Source organism: Dromiciops gliroides, chromosome 4 (assembly GCF_019393635.1).
Source record: "Dromiciops gliroides isolate mDroGli1 chromosome 4, mDroGli1.pri, whole genome shotgun sequence".
Taxonomy (NCBI): Eukaryota; Metazoa; Chordata; class Mammalia; order Microbiotheria; family Microbiotheriidae; genus Dromiciops; species Dromiciops gliroides.
Genome location: NC_057864.1, coordinates 232,913,758 through 232,929,324, shown reverse-complemented (window position 1 = coordinate 232,929,324; position 15,567 = coordinate 232,913,758).

Genomic DNA, 15,567 nt, shown 5'->3' with positions numbered 1-15,567 from the left:
AGGACAATCTAGTGGTGAATTCCTCTACTTTCCCCAATTCCCACCTATTGGGTGAATCCCAACTCTAAGTGGGGCGCTGAAAATTTCTCGTTCAAGAGTTAGAGTCAGGCTCCTGAATGGGCATCCTCTTGAAAGGAGGAGTCTTTATCTCTTCTTGTCATCAGAAAGACTGGACCAGTTGGAGAAAAAAACAAAAACAAAAACAAACTCCAGAGAGATATACCATGAGAACAAAACACAGCTGGATATAAAGATAGCCACTTGAGGGAGAAAGCAGACCAAGGAGCTTGAACCCTTATTCCTGAAAAGAATATAAGCTATAGACTCAAGAAGGGACTTCTAGTAACCAGGAGTTGTGATTTATCCTTTTCTACATGTTTACCACATAAGTTAGTCTTACCACCATTTTACTCTATGTTTGAGCCCACTCATCCTATGGACCTGTGTGTACTAGTGGGAAAGTATACCTTAGACTTTTGGAAGGATATTTCATATTCTTACTATGCCACATTAGTAAATATCCTTCCTAAAAGCTAATTAAGTCTGATAAAAACTGGAAAGCATGCATATAGGGGCTCACAAATTACAGTACTAGAAAACCACCAACTGCATAGGGTTATCCTTAAAGGGAACAAAGAGTCAGCCTTCCTCTAAGTATCAGGCTTGCCAAAGTGAGTTGGATCTGGGGATAGCTTTTATTAAGCTTAAACCTGCCTCTTTGTTTTTTACCCATTGCTCTTAGTTCTGTCCTCTGAACCAAGAAATCAGTTAACCAGTCAGTCAAAAAGCATTTATTAACTGCTTATTTAGTTTACTGCCCTTGGGGCAGCTGGTTGGACATGTCCTATAGAAAACTCCACATATATTTGGTGGATATGAATTGAGAAAAGTTATGAGAGACTGACATGGTAGTGAAATAATATCCTTCTCCTCCTATGAAACTTTAACATCAGGTTGTTAGCAAGTTTAACAAAAGTTATTCAAGTACACACATGAGAACCAGGTGCTAAAAATAGGAGGGAGATCCATAGATATAGACTTCACTAACTAGCCTTAGAAAATGGGGAGTTTTAATGTCATGTATCTATCACTTTAAATATCCTTCAAGGGGCAGCTAGGTGGTGCAGTGGATAAAGCACTGGCCCTGAATTCAGAAGGACCTGAGTTCAAATGACATTTGAAACATACTAGCTGTGTGACCCTGGGCAATTAACCCCCATTGCCCCCCCCAAATCATTCAATAGTTTTACTCTTTTTAAAAAGTACTATTATTATTTCCCTTCTCCACAGAATTCTCCTCCCCACCAAAATGAAAAATAAATAAGCAACAACAAATAAGTACAAACAATAACAAATCAACAGTAACAAAAATAAATGTAACAAATAAGTATAGTCAAACAAAACATATAACTCATTCTCTACCTCTTGTTCATTACCTTTCTGTCAAGAGTTAGAAAACATGATTAATTATTGCTCTTTGGAATAATGGTTGTTCATTGAATTGATGAATTCTTGAATTGAACTGATGAGTTCTTGAGTCCTTACGAAGTTATTTTCTCTTCAATGTTGTAGTCACTGTAAAAAGTGCTTACCTGGTTCTACTTCCTTCACTTTGTATCAATCTATGCAGGTCTTTCTAGGTTTCTCTAAAATCAGCTTTTCCACAGTTTCTTTTGGCGTAATAATATTCCATCACATTCATAAACCATAATTTGCTCAGCCCTTCCTAAATGTTTCCAATGTTTTTGCTACAGTAAAAAGTACTGCTATAAATATTTTTATACATATGGGTTCTTTCTATCTTTCTTTTTAAAAGATTGGGTTTATTGCCTTATTATTTGTTATTATTTGTTTTGTCAGAAGGGAATAGAAACATCCTTACTTTATTATTTCTATTACCAACCAAGACAGCTTGGCCTAACCTTAGAGTCAAGAAGATCAGGGCTCAAGTCCTCCCTCTGAAAAATACTAGCAGAGTGATTATAAGCAAGTAACTTAATCTCTCAATGTCTGTAGGGTACCATAACTTTAGCTGTATGGCCAGGTCTCACAAGGAAAACTCTGACCTCCCATTTACCCATTACCTAAGGGGAGGTATATATGCATGTGCATCTTTTAGGCTCACTACCACATCATAAGACCATCCTTGACAGTCTTAGAGTCTTTCTTATCAATAGTTTCCCAGGGAAGTATATGTAGAGTGTGGGATCTGAGACAAGCAGAACAGAATATCCAAATAAGGAAGAGCGCTACAGGCTGGCCTTAAAGTACATTCAGTGTGTCCTAGCCAAGCACGGGGAAATCATGCAACCTTTGACCAATCAACCTCCTGAGTACAGGTTTCTATACCTCTGATATGCTTGCACGGACAAAGAAGGCTTTCTTGCCAAGTATGCTTATATAACCTATATGTATAAATATTAGGGAAGGTTGGGGAGGAGATAGACAGGAATTCACATAATGTCTGCTGGCCATCCCAGACACTGACCCCCCTGTTAAGTAAGTTTCCTTTAAATAAATGCTATCTCTTTAACCCTGGAGCTGCCAATGGCTTTCTTTGGTATTGAGTTGCTATCTCGGGGGCATGGAGAAGGTATACACCTGAGCCCCAGTCTGTACCCAACAATTGGCAAAGGGGACAGGATACCATACCCAATAATTGGTGTAGTCAGTAGGATCCCATACTCAACAGTTTCCCTAGGCAACTCTAATTAAAGACTTTGAAGTGGTGACCTGTAATAGTGAAGGAAGTACAATGATATGGGAGTAGGCAAGGAACACAACACAAATTACTAAATTAACTATATCAACACAAAACAGAATTTGTAGATTCCTATACTATTCCTAATATTAACTCTCAAATTGTCCCTAAAACTCTATTCTTCCCACTTTGTCCAATATAGCAACTTTGCCTTGTGATAGCCAATCTCCTTTTCCTTTTTTGAATTCAATTTTATTTTCAGTTCGAAATTCTTTCCCTCTCTTCCTCTCCCCCATCCATTAAGAAGATCATTATAAATATGTATGGTTATGCAAAATAAACTTCTTTATTAGCTCTGTCCCCCCCAAAAAAAAGAAATATAGAAAAGAAGATAGAAAAGGGAGGAAGGAAGGAAGGAAGGAAGGAAGGAAGGAAGGAAGGAAGGAAGTGATATGGGGTTGGGATATATTAAGGAATTTGGGACTATTAAAGTTTTAACTGGGGCAATTAGGTGGTGCAGTGGATAGAGTACCAGCCCTGGAGTCAGGAGGACCTGTGTTCAAATCCAGCTTCAGACACTTGATACTTACTACCTGTGTGACCCTGGGCAACTCACTTAACCCCAATTGCCTCACCTCCACCCCCCCCCCCAAAAAAGTTTAAACTGGCCTACTAGCTAAAAGACAGACACACCTTGAGAAGAAGAGAGATAAGCCTATTAGGCATGGCTGTTGCCTGGTTGGTGCCAAGGGACAGATTTAACTCCAGAAGTCAGGACCACCACCCCTCACTCAAGCTTTCCTCACCCCCAAAGGGAACTTTCCATAGTCAGGTGGTCACCCCATCTACCAGCTATAAAAGCTTTTGCCTTTCATCTGTTTAAGGAGATAGGTATCTCAAAGAATTATGTCTCTCAACTATCTTCCCTCAAGAGAAGTCCTTGACTTTTCTCTTGGTTTCTTTCTTTAGCACCTACATAAAAGATTATTTTATTCTAATTGGGATTTGTGTGCCAGAGGGTGTAATTCTTTAAAAAGGAATACCTAAGGACCCATCACCACCAATTTCCCCTGTAATAGAAGGAAGGAAGGAAGGAAGGAAGGAAGGAAGGAAGGAAGGAAGGAAGGAAGGAAGGAAGGAAGGAAGGAAGAAAGGAAGGAAGGAAGGAAGGAAGGAAGGAAGGAAGGAAGGAAGGAAGGAAGGAAGGAAGGAAGGAAGGAAGGAAGGAAGGAAGGAAGGAAGGAAGGAAGGAAGGAAGGAAGGAAGGAAGGAAGGAAGAAAAAATGCTTGGATTGCACTCTGTTTTCATGAGCTATCTGTAGGTGGATAGCATGTTTCATTATGAGTCCTTTGGAAATGTGGTTGGTCATTATCCTCATAAAAGTTCCCAAGTCATTCAGAGCTGATTGTCTTTACAAAATTGTTATTGAATAAATTGTTCTCTTGGTTCTGCTCACTTCACTTTGTATCAGTTCATATAAATCTTCCTAGGTTTTTCTAAAATTGTCACTGTCATCATTTCTTTACAACACATTAGTATTCTATCACATTCATATACTATCTTTCCATATTTCTATGATCTCTTTGGGATATAAGCCTAGTAGAGGTATCACTCAGTCAAAGCATATAAATCATTTAGTGCCAGAGAATGGAGTATAGTGCCTAATTACTTTCTAGAATAGTTGAAACAATTCACACATAAATAGTGCATTATTATTGTGGTCATCCTCCCACAGGTCCTCCAACAATCATGATTTTCTTTTTTTTTTTGGTCATCTTTGCCAATCTGATGGGTATGAGATATAACTTCAAAGCTGTTTAGCTTGCATTTGTATAATTATTAGTGATTTGGAGTATTTTGTCATACTGTTGTCTCTTCTTTTGAGAACTTCCTATTCATATTCCATGACCATTTATCAACAGGGGTGGAGTAAGAATAGCTCTTGTTCTCATGTATTTGAATTTCCCCTATATCTTATATGTTAAGGCCTTTATTAAAGAAGTTTGCTGCAAAGATTTTTTTCCTAGTTAGCTGTTCCCACCTAATAATAATAACTACATTAACTGTGCTATGTAAAACCTATTTAAAATTGTCTATTTTATCCCCTGTTATCTTCTCTGGTCTTTGTTCAATAAAGAACTCTTTCCCTTTATTCCAAGATCCACAAATGAAATACCACAGAACACTCTTTACAGATATATTAATAGTTAATATTTATTAGCATTTTAAGATTTGCAAAGTGCTTTGTGATTTTGGCTCTTTCATAGCTCTATTATATTTATACAGACTTGCCTCAAATGACATAAGATTAGTAAATCTAATAAGGTATGAACTTGAAGTAAAGGTTTTTCCACATTCTTCACATTCAAAGTTTCCCTCCCCCTCCATGAATGTTCAAATGGTGAAAAGCCCTCCCCTCCAAATAACAGCTTTTATACATTTTTTCAATCATAGATTATTTTTTTTTACTGCGAATTCTCCTCTGATAAGAAAAATCCAAACATTGTACAAATGATTTCCCACACTCTACTGTGGAAGTATATTAAAGTATATTTAGTTTCTTTAGAAATAAAATTTCTCGGGGGCAGCTAGATGGCGCAGTGGTTAAAGCACTGGCCCTGGATTCAGGAGTACTTGAGTTCAAATCCAGCCTCAGACACTTAACACTTACTAGCTGTGTGACCCTGGGCAAGTCACTTAACCCCCATTGCCCCGCAAAAAAAAAAAAAAAAAAAGAAAGAAATAAAATTTCTCTAGCCTAAAACCTTTTCCAGACTTTTCCCATTAGGAAAGTGGGTAGAAAAAACACTATGGTCTTTCTTAGGGAAATGGATTAAGGGTAATATCTAAACTTAATTCTGAAAATACAGCTTATTAGTATATATTTATGTTGACCATCTGATGATATCCATTAGTAAAGTTGTCTTTTAGGTTGTTGAAAAAGAAAGTTTGCTATGGCCAGCAAGTTATGTTGGAAAAACATAATTCATAATTCCTAATTCATTCTGTACTCTAAGGCAAAACTTGCCTGTTACTCCAATTACTTTTTGATTTCCTTAGCATTCTAATCCCCTTTGATGAATGTGATATCTTTCGTTATTTCTAGAAGATGTTGTAGGTCTTCATAAAACTGATCAACTTTGTCTTCTTTGGCATGAGTGGTTGGAGAACAGACTTTTATTGCTGTGATCTTGAACATCTTTGGCTTAGATTAAAAAAGATATCATGGGTCAGCTAGGTGGCGCAGTAGATAGAGCACCAGCCCTGGAGTCAGGAGGACCTGAGTTCAAATTCGGCCTCAGACACTTTACACTTACTAGCTGTGTGACTCAAGGCAAGTCACTTAACCCCAATTGCCTCACCAAAAAAGATATCATTCTGTCATTTTTGAGATTATGTCCCAGTCAGTAGTGCTTTGCTCACCCTTCCATTGACTATGAGGGCTACTGGTCTTATTTTATTGTTTTCAGTGCAAAAAAATAAAAAATAAAAATCTGTCTCCCCCTGTATTCAGGGCAGCTGAGGAGGGCTGGTCCCAATTTGTTATGCAATTAGCATGAATTGCTTAATAAATCGATATGCTCAGAAGTTTGAACTTTGCCTTCTCAATCATTTCATATTCTACCAACCACAAAAAAAGAGGAAAATAAGCTATATGTACAAAAATATTTATAGCAGTCCTTTTCATCATAGACAAGAACTAGAAACTAAAGGAATTTCCTCCTATGGAGAAATGACTAACTATATTGTGGTATGTGATTGTAATGAAGGACTTCCAGGTCATGTGAACGATAAGATGGTAAACTAGACATTTTTTCCAATCCCTACAACCTCTTAAACCTCTCCAAAACCAAAACTGTATGCCAAGGATAAAAGAATTTTAGCTGTTTCCATAGTGTAGGACATTTAGAATCCAAAAGAAAGTGAAAAAAACAAAAACCAAACGAAACCAAAACCAAAAACCAACAAACCCCAAATCCAGGAACTGATGCATACTAATCCTGAGCTCACTCAGCATTTCTCCCTCATCTCCTATGCTACTGGCAGTAAGGTTTACATCAAAACACATTCACTAGGGGCAGCTAGGTGGCACAGTGGATAGAGCACCAGCCCTGGAGTCAGGAGTACCTGAGTTCAAATCCGGCTTCAGACACTTAACACTTACTAGCTGTGTGACCCGGGGCAAGTCACTTAACCCCAATTGCCTCACTTAAAACACACACACACACACACACACACACACACACACACACACACACACTCACTGTACCCCTTTCCCCCTTCTCTCTTTCTAGTGGCACAGAGACCTCAGCTCTAGGCTATTGAAGTTTGCTTGAACCTCAACGGCCAGCTTGACCACAGCCCTTCAGGACCAAAAGCCTGATGGGGACTGCAATCTGGAAGTACTATAGTACAGCAAAGCTCTGAACTGTCAGTACTGGGGAAAACAGCCTTTGAATTGGTGGTGCCAGGCCAGAGAACTAAGGAACGGGGGCAGTGGGACAGGTCATGATGACAGGACACTGTGTTTGGGAGCAGTTTAGCACTTCACCAAGCCTGAGAAAAAGATCAGTGTCCAACTTTAGGGAGGGCAGTTCTGACCACCCAAAAGTCACTTTGGGCAGAGACCTAGGCTGGTGAACCATGAATTGCCCAGTGTGGGAGGAGGCTGAGATCCACCATCCAAGGAAAGCACAATCAGAAGGAAGGGAATCAGGAACTGAATGGTAAAGAAAATAAGGGGGGAAGGGGGGAGGGTAAGACTGGAATCCAGTACCAATAATTCCAGAAAAAATAAATCTCAAAGACCTTGAATGTAAACAGATAAATCAAGTGGTCAAACAGTAACAAAGGAAGGAAATAGGGTTTCCAGATCTCATAAATGAGTTTAGGCATCTATGAATGAAAGCTGTTAAATTAAGGGAAATGATCTAATAATTGATGATACAGAGGACCCTGTGCAATCTGAGGAGAACATGTCCCTGGCTTGTCTGGGACATGAGCTCCTTGGGTGGCTTGCTCTGTCATTATGGAGTCAGATCCCCATATCCTGGACGACCTGAAAAGCTGCTTCCAGCTTCCAGCAGGACAGCAGGGTGCCTTCAAGTCATCCTTCACAGTGGGGCCATATCGATGGGGGCTCCTAGATCCTGGAATTTTGGCAGATTTTGGAATCTTGGACCCCTCACATTTCACCTCATCTCTGTGGAAGATGGTTCATAAGGAGGTGAGTAAGAATTTCCTTTGGAATGTAGTCACTAGATACTGTAACGATTGGAATAACGCCACCTGCTGGATACTTACTGTAGAGGAGTTCTGCCCATGAAGGGAAGGTCTTTGAGGGCAAGACCAGGAGTCAGGAAGTGACGCGGGCTAGTGGGAGGAGGAAGGAAGAGACTGGCGCTCAGTCTCGCGCTCTTTCCTCTGGACTCTGGCGGAGAAGGGAGCTAGAAATGCGCTCTCCCTTTAATAGATAGGAATCTAGACCTTTCTCTCTCTCTTTACCAAATTCTTATTCTCCTTAATAAATGCTTAAAAGTCTAACTCTTGCTAAAGCTTATAATTTATTGGCGACCACTCATTAAATATTTTAGACAGACTAGCTAGAATTTTAGCCCTTAACAGATGGCTGACCACGAAGAGGAAAGCTAACCCTCAGTCTTCTTCTGATCTGCTGGTTGGGTAAGAAATTTCCCCTCCCTCTCCCTTTAACTGCTAAGTACTGGTGTACTGGCTGTGTTTTTCCTTTGAATTTTTTCGAATGGACCTTTTAAACTCCCTAATTATCCTATTTTTGATTTTGGTCTGTTTAACCAGACAAATGGGAGATAAGATCATGTTAATGCTTTGTTTTTGTGGATTTTCTATTTTTCTTTTTATTTTTGTTAAAAGAGCCAGCAACTTACTCACACAAGGAAATATCTCTCCCTCTCCCAACCATGCTTTTTCAGAGAAACCTGAAGAGATTCCCGCAGCTTTTCCCAGTTCTAACACTAATTGTTGCTCTAATTTTGCATGCCTGGAGGCAATGACCCACCCTCTAGAAGCTTTTAATCCCCTAGCACCTGGAGGCAAAGTGGGGGAAGAGGAATCCAGGCCTGAGTTCAAAATCAAGTCTGATTCTAATTGCTCTGGTCCCTCCCCTCCTCTCCAAACCCCACCCTCTACTCCTCCCATGGCCAAGCCCATTGCTTCCCTGGCCCGGGAAGTCCAAAGATCTAATGCGCATGCTCAACTTTCTCTAACTGCATTTGCAGCTTCAGGCTCACCCCTTCCCCAGCCTGGCTGTGCTTCTGAGACAATTTTAGAAAACCCTTTAAATTCCAGATATGCTCGTTTTGTTCATAATTTTGCTAACCTGCTTTTGTCTTTAATTAGTAATCTTATAAAGCATTTGTATGGTGAAAAGCCCGACAGACAATATAGAGGGGTTAAAGAAGAAAAACTTAAGCTGAATAAGAATGACAATCAACATAGTTCAAGACTCTGCTTCTTTTGCCATGGAAGGGTATATATTTTACAGAAATGTAGAAGTCAGCAGCAAGGTATTGATATGAGTATTGGGGATTTTAGATATCGGAATCAAAAGTGTTCTGAATTCACTCAGAGTAATAATGTCAGTTCAGAGGTTACATAGGATTTCTATGCTATTACACATACATTTTGAAATTAATGGTATGGGTTTATTTTCGTAGAGATTTTCATGCATTTGAGATTGTGTTTTATACTTAGTTTCTAAAACAAAGAGAATATTTGTAAAAGCTTTTTATAGTCATGTGGTCCAGTTTATATTTTATAATACTCTTATTGATATTAAGTTCATATTCATTTAGATTTCCCTAGTTTGAATTTCATTGTCTTTTATTGTTCCACGTGTATCTTCTTTTATTCATTCATCTATCTAATTTTGAAACATGGTTTTGATTTCATAATACAATGTTAATTCTAGGAGTATTGTGCTCCCATATTCTGAGTTGTTTGTTTTTGTTATTTTTTCTCAACTGATTATTTGATCAAACTCTTTAAAGCATTTCCCTGGCAAATTGGTTGCCATGGCAAGTGTAAATTGATTCTAGAAGTATTATTTTGATAAGCATATTCCCAAAAAAAAAAAAAAGAGGGGAACATTTGTAAAAGTTTTCTTTTTTCAAAAAAAAAAGTTCTTTGAGATTCTGTTGTGCTTTAACTTGTATTTAAGTATGTTCTGATTTTTCACAAAAGTAATTGTATACTAAGTAAAAAAAAGGGTATTATTTGAAATTGTTGCATAATTATATATTATATTTTGAGTCAAGATGTATTCACATTTTTTGCAATCATTTATTATCCTCAATTTTAAATCCATATGAGACTTGGATTATGGGAACTTATCATTTAAGACATTAATTGCCTTTATTCTGAGTTATCAGATGCCAGTTGGCCAAGATGCCATCCAATCACAAGAGGAATACATGCAAGAGCAGACACTGAACTGTCACATGAGGGGAGACATGCATGAAGTCAAGGTATGGCCGAGGGAACGGCTTTTGACTAATGTTGAGGTTGGATTCTCTTGGTTTAATATTTTATTCTCTTTTTCCCCACAATATTGTACAGATGGCTGGAAGTATTCATCCCACCCATCTCACTTCTACACCTGGCTTCTATGCTCCCTCCTATATGCCTGATGCCATGGACATCTCAATCCCATGCATCTGATTAAGTCTGACTCAGTTTCTTCCAATATGTTTGGTGGCATGGACATATATTCCATCCACCTATTTTAAGCCTGGCATACTGTATGGGCAGTACATATTGCTCAAGTGTGGGAATGCTCATATCCCATCATTTCTCTGTTCTTTTATGGTAACCCCCATAATTATCTCAGGTGTCATGATAAATACAGTGTTGAATTTGGCCTTGACACCTGTTACCAATTATATTAGATTTTTTAATTTCTCATAATGGCATGAGGATAATTAGGCAGATGATGCAAAAAGTGATGAAACAAAGATAAAAAATTATTTTTAATAATTAATATCGCAGCAATTGTCTTCTCAATTACCCTCCATAAGGGGGGGACTATAGTAATATTATAATTTTAAAGAATGGTTCAATTTTTGTTTTATTATATGTTTCATGTATAACAACTAAGATTCTGAATTCCCTTAGACATGTTTTTGAGAACTTTCATTGTTTGATTTGATTATTGACAAAGCTATTTTAAAGTTGTGTTAAGCTCAATTTTGTAGGAAATTTTCCTGGCTGATTACCAGCATCCACACATCAACCCCTGAAAAGACTTCCATTCCACGACTACACCTAGAGGACATCTGAGAAAAGACTTTCAGAGACTTTAAATGAACAGTTTTGATTTGTTCTTTTTGTTGGTTTTTTTCTCTTTCTGTTATAATATACACCATCTGTAACATGTATTCTCTGCAGAGGCCCTCCCTTTGCAAGACTAATGTCAAAGCGTCGGTTCATGAGGACAAAAAAAAAATTGCCCCTCTGGACAAAACTTTCCTCTCTTCCTTTTCTATATTGTTGTTCACATATTATTAGTTAGCAATAGTTATCATATTGTTTTTACTGTTCCGTCAAGGAAACATTTTGTTTCTTGAGGAACAACAGGGGGGACTGTAACGATTGGAATAACGCCACCTGCTGGATACTTACTGTAGAGGAGTTCTGCCCATGAAGGGAAGGTCTTTGAGGGCAAGACCAGGAGTCAGGAAGTGACGCGGGCTAGTGGGAGGAGGAAGGAAGAGACTGGCGCTCAGTCTCGCGCTCTTTCCTCTGGACTCTGGCGGCGAAGGGAGCTAGAAATGCGCTCTCCCTTTAATAGATAGGAATCTAGACCTTTCTCTCTCTCTTTACCAAATTCTTATTCTCCTTAATAAATGCTTAAAAGTCTAACTCTTGCTAAAGCTTATAATTTATTGGCGACCACTCATTAAATATTTTAGACAGACTAGCTAGAATTTTAGCCCTTAACAATACCAAGCAGGAAGCCTGCTAAGGAGTTGTGTCCAGAGCTTTGTTGATACCTACCTTGCTCGGGAATTATCCTTTTGAAGAGTCAACCAGGAGGCAGGAAAAAGATGCAATTGTGTAAACATCCCAGCTCAGGTGATCCAGGATGAATTATTCATGGTCCACTATGACTGCACACAGTTCAAGTCTTGCTTGGGAAGCAAGGTCCTGAAAGCTAACCTCAACTCACTGCTTCAGCACCCTCTGCCAAGAGAGTGCCAATGTGTTGTCAAGGGGAAACTCAGTGAGATTATCCGGGGGTATCCCTGAAGATGAACTGAAGCTGTTTACCTCCTTGGTCTACTTGTATTTCTTTCTGTCTATCTGTCTTTCTTTCTTTCTTTTTTTTTTTTTTTGGCTTTGCTGGGCTCTGATGTAGCTATGAAGAACTAGACTCAGGCTGTCATCAAGAAATACCTGGAGCTGGGGCAGATAGGTGGCGCAGTGGATAAAGCACCAGCCCTGGATTCAGGAGTACCTGAGTTCAAATCCGGCCTCAGACACTTGACACTTATTAGCTGTGTAACCCTGGGAAAGTCACTTAACCCTCATTGCCCTGCAAAAAAAAAAAAAAATGAAAAGAAAAAAAAATACCTGGAGCTGAATGGCATTGTGACAGGGACCTTGTTGGTGGCTTCCATCTCTGTTAGATCGAGGCTATATGACCTATGGAATTGAGGCTGGCAGGGGTCCTGGACATCTCCTCCTATGCTCAAGAGAGGTAGGTTGACCTATATAAGAATGCCAAGGAGGTCTTTTCTGGATCCAATGGCATCATCACCTCTTACCACTATATCCAGCCCTACCTGGGTGGTACACCTGTGGAAGACTTGAAGTACCTGGCTTAGGTCAATATTTCTATGTACAATAACACATTCACAAGTCTCAATCTGGAGGTGCTGCAGAACCTGAGTCTCAGTAACGTGGCAAAATTACTTGGATGAAATATGGCTGACCTTCAAAAGGTCTGGAGCAACCCAGCTGACTCCAAAGCCAAAATCAATCAGCCCTGGAGGTCCTGGAGTTAAACTGGACCCCAGAGCAGCTGAACCCCAGTCCTGCCACCACTGGGAAGTCTCTCCCTGCCTGAATCATCAACAAAGGGCACAACTAATCTGCTTTACCTAGTAGACATACCATGCTTGCCACTACCTCTGGCTGCTGTGTCCTAGAACCTTTCCTCCTCCTCAATGCCTTTGGCATCATTAAGATAGGCCTTATCTTACTCATGAAGCTATTTTAATACTCTTGAACAAGAATTCTCTTCATTTACCAACCTTAAATTTTCCTTCCCCAAAGCATGGAGTATGTTCTACAACTGGGACCCTTACATACTTCTCTCTTCAATTCAGAATGGAAAAGGGTGCCAAGCAGACTCGAGGCTGACTTTGGCCCTGATCTGATGATGGGCCCTGGCCCTTGGAAGGCCCTACTGTGCTCAGAACAATGGGAGTACCCATTGGAGTTATGACAGAAAGACTGTGAGGGGACCTGCTCAGTGATCTCTACCCTTCCTTTCCACAGGAGCCATCCTCACAAATGCTCTTATCACCTCTGGACTCCAGCTGGACAGGATTTGCACTAAAGGCCTTTTCTGGGGTAATTTTCCTTAGGAGATGGCTGGGCTCTTCACCTGAGCCGGCTGGACTACCTTCAGGAGGGCAGCTCTCCACTGTCCACAGGCTGGAGACACAGGGCAAACCACCTGGGGCAGTCTCTGTCTTTCTCAAGTCTTCTAGGTCCAAGAGGGCATAAATCCAGGCTGAGCATGCTCAGAAATACAGATACTCAGACCTCCCCTGGCATGCTATTCCTGAGTAGTTCAAAAGAGAAAAGAGAATTATGAGAGCAGAGTTTATGTCCTGCATAGTGTTGCTTTTTTTTTTTTTTGGTGGGGCAATGAGGGTTAAGTGACTTGCCCAGGGTCACACAGCTAGTAAGTGTCAAGTGTCTGAGGTCAAATTTGAACTCAGGTACTCCTGAATCCAGGGCTGGTGCTTTATCCACTGCGCCACCTAGCTGCCCCATAGTGTGTTTTTAAAATTAATTACTATTGGTATAGATATCAGTTTTGGGTAAGCATATTATTATTTTATTAATGTTATTATACCAGTAAAGGATTGACCACATGTCTCCCTAACTTCTCATGGTCTCAGGCCATGTGGTAGAGAAAGCAGCAAGAGAGCTTCAGCATGCCAGTTAGCACTAGCAAGAGAAAGGTCCCAAAAGACCCATGCTGTCTTCCAGAAAGACAGTATGTGGTCTCAAGGAGACCCAAGAGAGTTCGGAAGATATACAAGACCTATGCTGTCCTAAAAGAGAGAGTCAAGAGTCTCTAAAAGCCAAAACAAAGTCTAATGGCATCTTCTGAGGGTTTTTATCCTTTTTGTAGAGGCAGATCATTATACATTGATTAAAGCTAATTGGTTAGCATCACTCAGTTCCATTGGTTGACATGATTTGAAGGTGGTCTACATTAAAATGAACACTACAGACCCTCACTCAAGTTGCTTAAGACAAAGTCTATTATCTACATTTGGTTTGATCCCATCAGTTCTTCACCCATATAGAAGAAAGAATCTATCTCTTTTGTTCCTTTGGGTTTGTCCCAGATCAAGGAGAACTGGACTTTCTGGAGTTCGGGGTGGGGGGAGGGAGAAAGGACTGAGAAACTGATCTCTGGATCCCACAAGAAATCCATTATTAATCATTTTCTTACAATAACAAACATAATGAACAGAATAGAAAAACTAGAAACTTGCAATGGCAAGCCTTACCAAGGAAATAAAAGAGAGAACAATAGATTGGGAATGCAAATAAAAACAAGTAAAAGACATCTTAGAAGAAGAGAAGCAAAAAATAAGAACATTAAAAGAAAATAGGCTGGGGCAGCTAGGTGGCGCAGTGGATAAAGCACAGGCCCTGGATTTAGGAGTACCTGAGTTCAAATCTGGCTTCAGACATTTGACACTTACTAGCTGTGTGACCCTGAGCAAGTCACTTAACCTCCATTGCCCTGCAAAAAGAAGAAGAAGAAGAAGAAAAAAATATGCTCACTATGCAAGTGGAATATATGGATCTCAAAAACAGGATGTGTAGAGACAACATAAAGAGAACATCACAGGACAAAAAACATTAACACCATAATGAAGAAAATAATAGAAGAGAACTGTCTGGAACTTCTGAATAAAGAAAGTAAAATTACAGTTGAAAGAATTCATAGATTGCTTCTAGAACAAACAAACCAAGCATGCAAATTCCAAGACCCATAGTGGTTAAATTTAACGATTCAATTCAGAAACAAGTTCTGTGAATCATCAGGAGAGAGATCTTCAAATCAAAGGAAAAGACATTCAAAATAGCACAAGACTATTCTGTGCCCACTAGAAAAAGAAGGGAATGGAAGAAAGTGTTCTAAAGAGCATTGGAGCTTAGAATGCAACCTGGGGTGATATACTCTACAAATATGAGCTTAGCTATACAAGAGAAAAGATGAACATTCAATAATAAAGAAGAGTTTGAAACATTTTTAGAAAGATAGTAATAAATTACTGTGCCATAAAGAAATATTTAAATGAATGGTTTCAAAGAAAACTGGAAAGACAACTATGCTCTGATGGAGATCAAAATGAGCAGATCTAGAAGAACATTTTATAAAATGATAACAACACTATAAAGAAAAACAATATTGAAATACTTTAGAACTCTGATCAATACAATGATAAACCATGAATCCAAAAGAATGAAGATGAAACCTGCCTCTCACCTTATTCCACAGAGGTCATGACCTTAAAATGCAAAACGAGACATGCATTTTCATATATGACTAATATGGGAATATACTTTGCCA